This window comes from Hordeum vulgare, chromosome 5H (genome assembly GCF_904849725.1).
Source record: "Hordeum vulgare subsp. vulgare chromosome 5H, MorexV3_pseudomolecules_assembly, whole genome shotgun sequence".
Classification (NCBI taxonomy): domain Eukaryota; kingdom Viridiplantae; phylum Streptophyta; class Magnoliopsida; order Poales; family Poaceae; genus Hordeum; species Hordeum vulgare.
The window spans coordinates 462,144,309-462,150,387 of NC_058522.1; positions in this window are offsets into that span (position 1 = coordinate 462,144,309).

The following is a 6,079-nucleotide window of genomic DNA, read 5'->3' on the forward strand; positions in this document are numbered from 1 at the left end:
CCTGTTTCAGACTCCGAAAACGAAGAGGTATGAGATTCGGTAAGAAAACAGAGTCCAAAACTTTTCCAATAGGAAATTTTCTCCGTTTTGGAATTTTTGAAAAAATACAAAAATTGGAAGTAGTCCGGAAAGTGCGCGAGGAGGCGACAAGCCTGCATGGCGCGGGCCCACCCCCTGGCCGCGCCGTGAGGGCTTGTGGCCACCTCGTGCGCCTCCCGGACTCCGTTTTCGTGCAGGGGACTCCTTCTGGTCTGAAAAAAGTCATTATATATACTTCCGTTTGGTCTGACCCGTGCATCACGTAGATTTCCTGTGTTTTTCGTTTCGAGCCTGTTTCTGTTGCAGATCTAGATCGCCATGACTTCCCCAAAAGCTCCTAAGGACAAGATCTTCGAGAAGGTCATCAATCCCTACCTCACGAAAGTGTTGCAACACCCTCAATCTATTGAGATGCGTGAGGGGATGTTGCACATCCGTGATGTTGAGGGGCCTAAGAAGACCAGAAGCATGGAGACGAGGCTCGAAGCAATGGAGCAACAAGTCTTCAAGTGCCAAGGGATGGTTGAGCGTGGACTCTACGCCAACCACATGATGATCACGGAGTTCACCAACAAGCACATGATTGATGCCAATGACATGGGGAAGCATCTCTCCAGGCTCTATGACAGGATTGATCAGCTTGAGGCCCAAATCTATGACCTGCAGAACCAAAACTGTGAGTATGAGTATAGATTTAAATTAATACGGTTGGCTGCAGATTTGAGGATTCCGGCGACTCGTTCATCCTTCCATGATGAAGCACCTATGCCTTGGAAGACAGAGGATCAAACTCATGTTGCAACAACTCCACCATCACCACCAAAGGAAGACAACTGAGCATTGGTATGGGCAATCCCCTTGGCTTTTTCCAAGCTTGGGGGAGTTGCCCCGGTATCGTATCACCATCACATCTTTTGCCTTTACCTTTGTTTTAGTTTTCCTTTTCAGTTTTCTTTTTTTCTCTAGTAGTTTATAAGTCTTAGTGTTTTAGTCTTGAGTTTAGCTTTGTGTCACCCCCGATGTATTCTTGCTCGTGAGCCATATAATAAAGAGTGTCTTAGTTGAAGGGCTTTGCCTCTTGCCATGATCAAAAGAGTGAGAATAGAACAAAAGCATGCAAGATCATGTAATGATCTTATGGGAAGTGATGGCTTCACATATAAAAAGAATGAGGATTGAAACTTGTTGAGGGTAGGCAAACGTAGACCTTGGTCATGGTTGCAATTAATAGGAAGTGATAAGGAAGGAGAGGTTCACATATAAATATATCATCTCTGACACCATCTATGATTGTGAACACTCACCAAACTATTGCATGCCTAGAAGTAGATGTTGGACAAGGAAGACAACATAATGAATTGTGTTTGCTTGGCTCTGAACAATGTTATATGATTAGAGATCCCTTAGCATGTGATGATTGCTTCCACCTCATATTAGCCAAAACTCCCGCACCAACTAGAGATACTACTTGTGCATCCATAAACCTTCAAACCAGTTTTGCCATGAGTGTCCACCATACCTACCTATGGATTCAATAAGATCCCTCAAGTAAGTTGTCATCGGTGCAAGCAATAAAAATTGCTCTCTAATATGTATGATCTATTAGTGTGTGGAAAATAAGCTTTATATGAACCTGTGATGAGGAAGACATAAAAGCGACAGACTGCATAATAAAGTTCTTTATCACAGGGGGCAATATAAAGTGACGTTCCTCCGCACTAAGAGGACACGCATCCAAACCTCAAAAGCGCATGACAACCTCTGCTTCCCTCTGCGAAGGGCCTATCTTGTACCTTTACTTTTTGCCCTTGAAAGAGTCATGGTGATCTTCACCAATTCCTTGTTTTGCCTTTGTCTTGGCTACCGTCACATGCTTGGGAAAGATCTATATTCATATGCCAACTTGGAGGTAAGTATTCATGAATTATTATTGTTGACCTTACCCTTGAGGTAAGCAGTTGGGAGGCAAAACTACAAGCCCCTATCTTTCTCTGTGTCCAGCTGAAACTTTGATCTCATGAGTACCACGTGAGTTGTAGCAATTGTAGAGAACGAAAGAATGATTGAGTATGTGGATTTACTTTACGCGCTCTTACTTGACTCTTTTTGATGTTGTGATAAATTGCAATTGCTTCCATGACTAAAGGCTATCGGTTGTTACTTCTCAGTAAGGTTCTTGATCCATGCTTTACTTTGTGAAGGAATTATCACTTTAGCATGAGAGATTATATGTTGGTATTGCTGTTCTGATCATGATCATGATGCATGCATGTTCGTATCTTGTTTTGTCGACACCTCTCTCCCTAAACATGTGGACATATTTATTGAGCTTGGCTTTCGCTTGAGGACAAGCGAGGTCTAAGCTTGGGGGAGTTGATACGTCCATTTTGCATCATGTTTTCACGTTGATATTTATCGCTTCTTTGGCTGTTATTTCACTTCACAGTACTATTCTTATGCCTTTTCTCTCTTATTTTGCAAGGTTTACATGAAGAGGGAGAATACCGGCAACTAGAATTCTGGCCTGAAAGTGGAGCAAAGTTGAGATATCTATTCTGCGCAACTCCAATCACTGTGAAAATCAACGGAAATTTTTTCCCCAATTTATAAAAAATACTAGGCCGAAGAAGTGCCAGAGGGGCGCCACGGGGTGGCCACAAGCCTGCACGGCGCGGCCACCCCCCAGGTCGCGCCATGGGGGCTTGTGGGCACCCTGCAGGCCCACTTGCCCCCCCTCTTTTGCTATATGGAGGGTTTTGTCCAGGAAAAAAATCAGAAGGGAGCTTTTTCGTGGTTTGGCCACCGCCACGAGGCTGAACTTGACCAGAACCAATCTAGAGCTCCGCGAGGACGATCCTGCCGGGGAAACTTCCCTTCCGGAGGGGGAAATCGTCGCCATCGTCATCACCAACACTCCTTTCATCGGAGGTGACTCGTCACCATCAACATCTTCATCAGAACCATCTCATCTCCAAACCCTAGTTCATCACTTGTAACCAATCTCCGTCTCGCGACTCCGATTGGTACTTGTAAGGTTGCTAGTAGTGTTGATTACTCTTTGTAGTTGATGCTAGTTGGATTACTTGGTGGAAGAGTTTATGTTCAGATCCTTGATGCTACTCATTATACCTCTCATCATGATTATGATTATGCTTTGTGAGTAGTTACTTTTGTTCCTGAGGACATGGGATAAGTCATGCTAATAATAGTCATGTGAATTTGGTATTCGCTCGGTATTTTGATATGTTGTATGTTGTTTTTTCCTCTAGTGGTGTTATGTGAACGTCGACTACATAACACTTCACCATTATTTGGGCCTAGAGGAAGGCATTGAGAAGTAGTAAGTAGATGATGGGTTGCTAGAGTGACAGAAGCTTAAACCCTAGTTTATGCATTACTTCGTAAGGGGCTGATTTGGATCCACTAGTTTAATGCTATGGTTAGACTTTGTCTTAATTCTTCTTTCGTAGTCGCGGATGCTTGCGAGAGGGGTTAATCATAAGTGGGATGCTTGTTCAAGTAAGGGCAGTACCCAAGCGCCGGTCCACCCATATATCAAACTATCAAAGTAACGAACGCGAATCATACGAACATGATGAAACTAGCATGACAGAAATTCCCGTGTGTCCTCGAAAGCGTTTTTACTCCTATAAGACTTTGTCCAGGCTTGTCCCTTGCTATAAAAGGGATTGGGCCACTTTGCTGCACCGTTCCTACTTTTGTTACTTGTTGTTTTCTACGAATCATCTCACCACACAATCACTTGTTATCGACAATTTCAGTGCTTGCAGATTTTTCCTTTCTGAAAACCACTTGTTAGATCCTTCTGCTCCTCGTTGGGTTCGACACTCTTCCTTATCGAAAGGACGACGATTGATCCCCTATACTTGTGGGTCATCACCCACCACCCAGGCGGCCACCTGGAGCGGCCTAGGGGGGCCGCACCAACAGGTCGCCTTGGTGACCTATGGCGCCCGTACGACCCTCCTTCGGCCAGTTTTCGTGATCTGTTCGAAAACTTCTTCCCATAAAATTTCAGCGCAGTTGGAGATGTTCTCATATGATAACTCTTTGTGCTATTTTCTCCGCTGAATCCTGCGTCTGCTGTTTCGGCACCGGAAAGTTGTAAACTGTGTAAAATAAGCGAAAACACTATTAGTACATCATCACATTGTGAAATATATCAATGAATAGAGATAAATTATGATACAAAATAATGATGCATTTTGGATGTATCAACTCCCCCAAGCTTAGACCTCGCTTGTCCCCAAGCGAATACTGAGCTCGGTAAACCTGTCCACAAGTTTAGAGAGTGAAGTGTTGATAAATAAGAATACGGACAAGAAGCATCATAATTTCTCTACTAAACTCAACCATCCTCAACAGCAATCTCAACTCATAAGGCCCACATGAAAGAGTAATATAAACTACAATCAAAATTAGGGCTAAGGAAACTCATCAAACCATGGCAAACATGTCCTTGGTCAAAGAACAACTAATAACTTTTAACTTCTGCCCTTCCTCTTATGTTTTGATGGAATTGATTGAAGCTTTTTGAAAGAGCGTGTTATTAGTCAAGAAGTGAAAATGCTAACACAAAGGAAGATGTTTGCTTTAGCTAGACTTAGCAAACAACTTACTTATCTTAATGATAATGTCAACAAAGTTATGATATGGCAAATCTCAATGAAACAATATAAATGAATGCATCCTTGTCAACATAAGGTGTCTGCTCTTTGTAGGATAGAAAGAAGTAGGTTTACTGACTCAACATAGAAGTAAAAGAAAGGCCCTTCGCAAAGGGAAGTAGGGAAAACTCATGTGCTAGAGCTTTCAGAGATTTTGAAATTAATAAGATTGTAAATCTAGCTTTTGAGAGGTGCATAATTTGTCAACGAATACTAGCAGATAACTCAATACTTCTCATGCTGGACAAGTTTCGAGGAACGGCTCCTAAAGTGGGGACGATCACATCCCCTTAGTCTCCTTTGTTTATCACTACCAAAGTTTTCTGATTTCTCATGAACAAAGTGTGAAGAAGGTTTTGTTTGTTACTATTATGTTTTATGAGCCTGGCACACTCATGCCAATTCCTTCTTGTATTAGGGGTTCACACATTAAACATGTGAACCCAGGATAAAACTTATCAAATATGAGAAGATCATGAATTATCTACTACTTACTCATGAGCTAAAATAGAGGCACAAAACAAGGAATAATATTTTGAATGTTTTAAAGATAGCACACTCCTAATATACTTTAGGAGTGGCGATGAAATACCACAAATAGAAAGGTATGGTGGACTCTTGGGAAGGTTTAGGTTTCAAGGTATGGATGCACAAGCAGTAATCCCGCTTAGTACAGAGGTTGGTTAGCAAAGGCTTTTGAAAGCAGACAAATAATGTTGACTTGGATGCGAAACAATATAAAGTTTAACATAGAGAATTAGCATAAAACATCAAGTTGTCTTTCTTGTCAGCATAACACTTCAAGCATAAGAACATAAAGGTTTTGGCTATGTCGCTACTAGAAAAACCCATGCTTGTTGTTATAACCAATGCTATGTTTGCCAAGATTGAATAAAGTTTTTAAAGTCATACCTGATATATAAGATCAATACTCCCATATGAATCAACATATAAAGTCGATTGCATGAAGAGAATACCAAATGCAGTAAAGAAACCAGCAGACTTCTCATTAATATTCCATCATCGACACTGCACGCTCACGGATACAAGACTCTCCACAAAGGAGTGATAGACCTTAGTGCAAACACCTATTTCATAAGATAACTTCCCTAGACATGGTACAACACTAAACTTGACCACAAAAGATAAAAGATAAAGATACCGGGCACTCCCCCAAGCTTGGAACAAGCCAAGGGAATGCCATCACCCATGAATATTTACTCTGCATTCTTGTTCTTGTTTATTTAGTAGTCCTTGGCGAAACGCTTCCATGATAAAGGTCCTCCCTCCACAGAGAATTCTTCAATCTCCCGGATCCTGCTTTCGGCAGCTAAGCCTATGCGTAAAAAAAC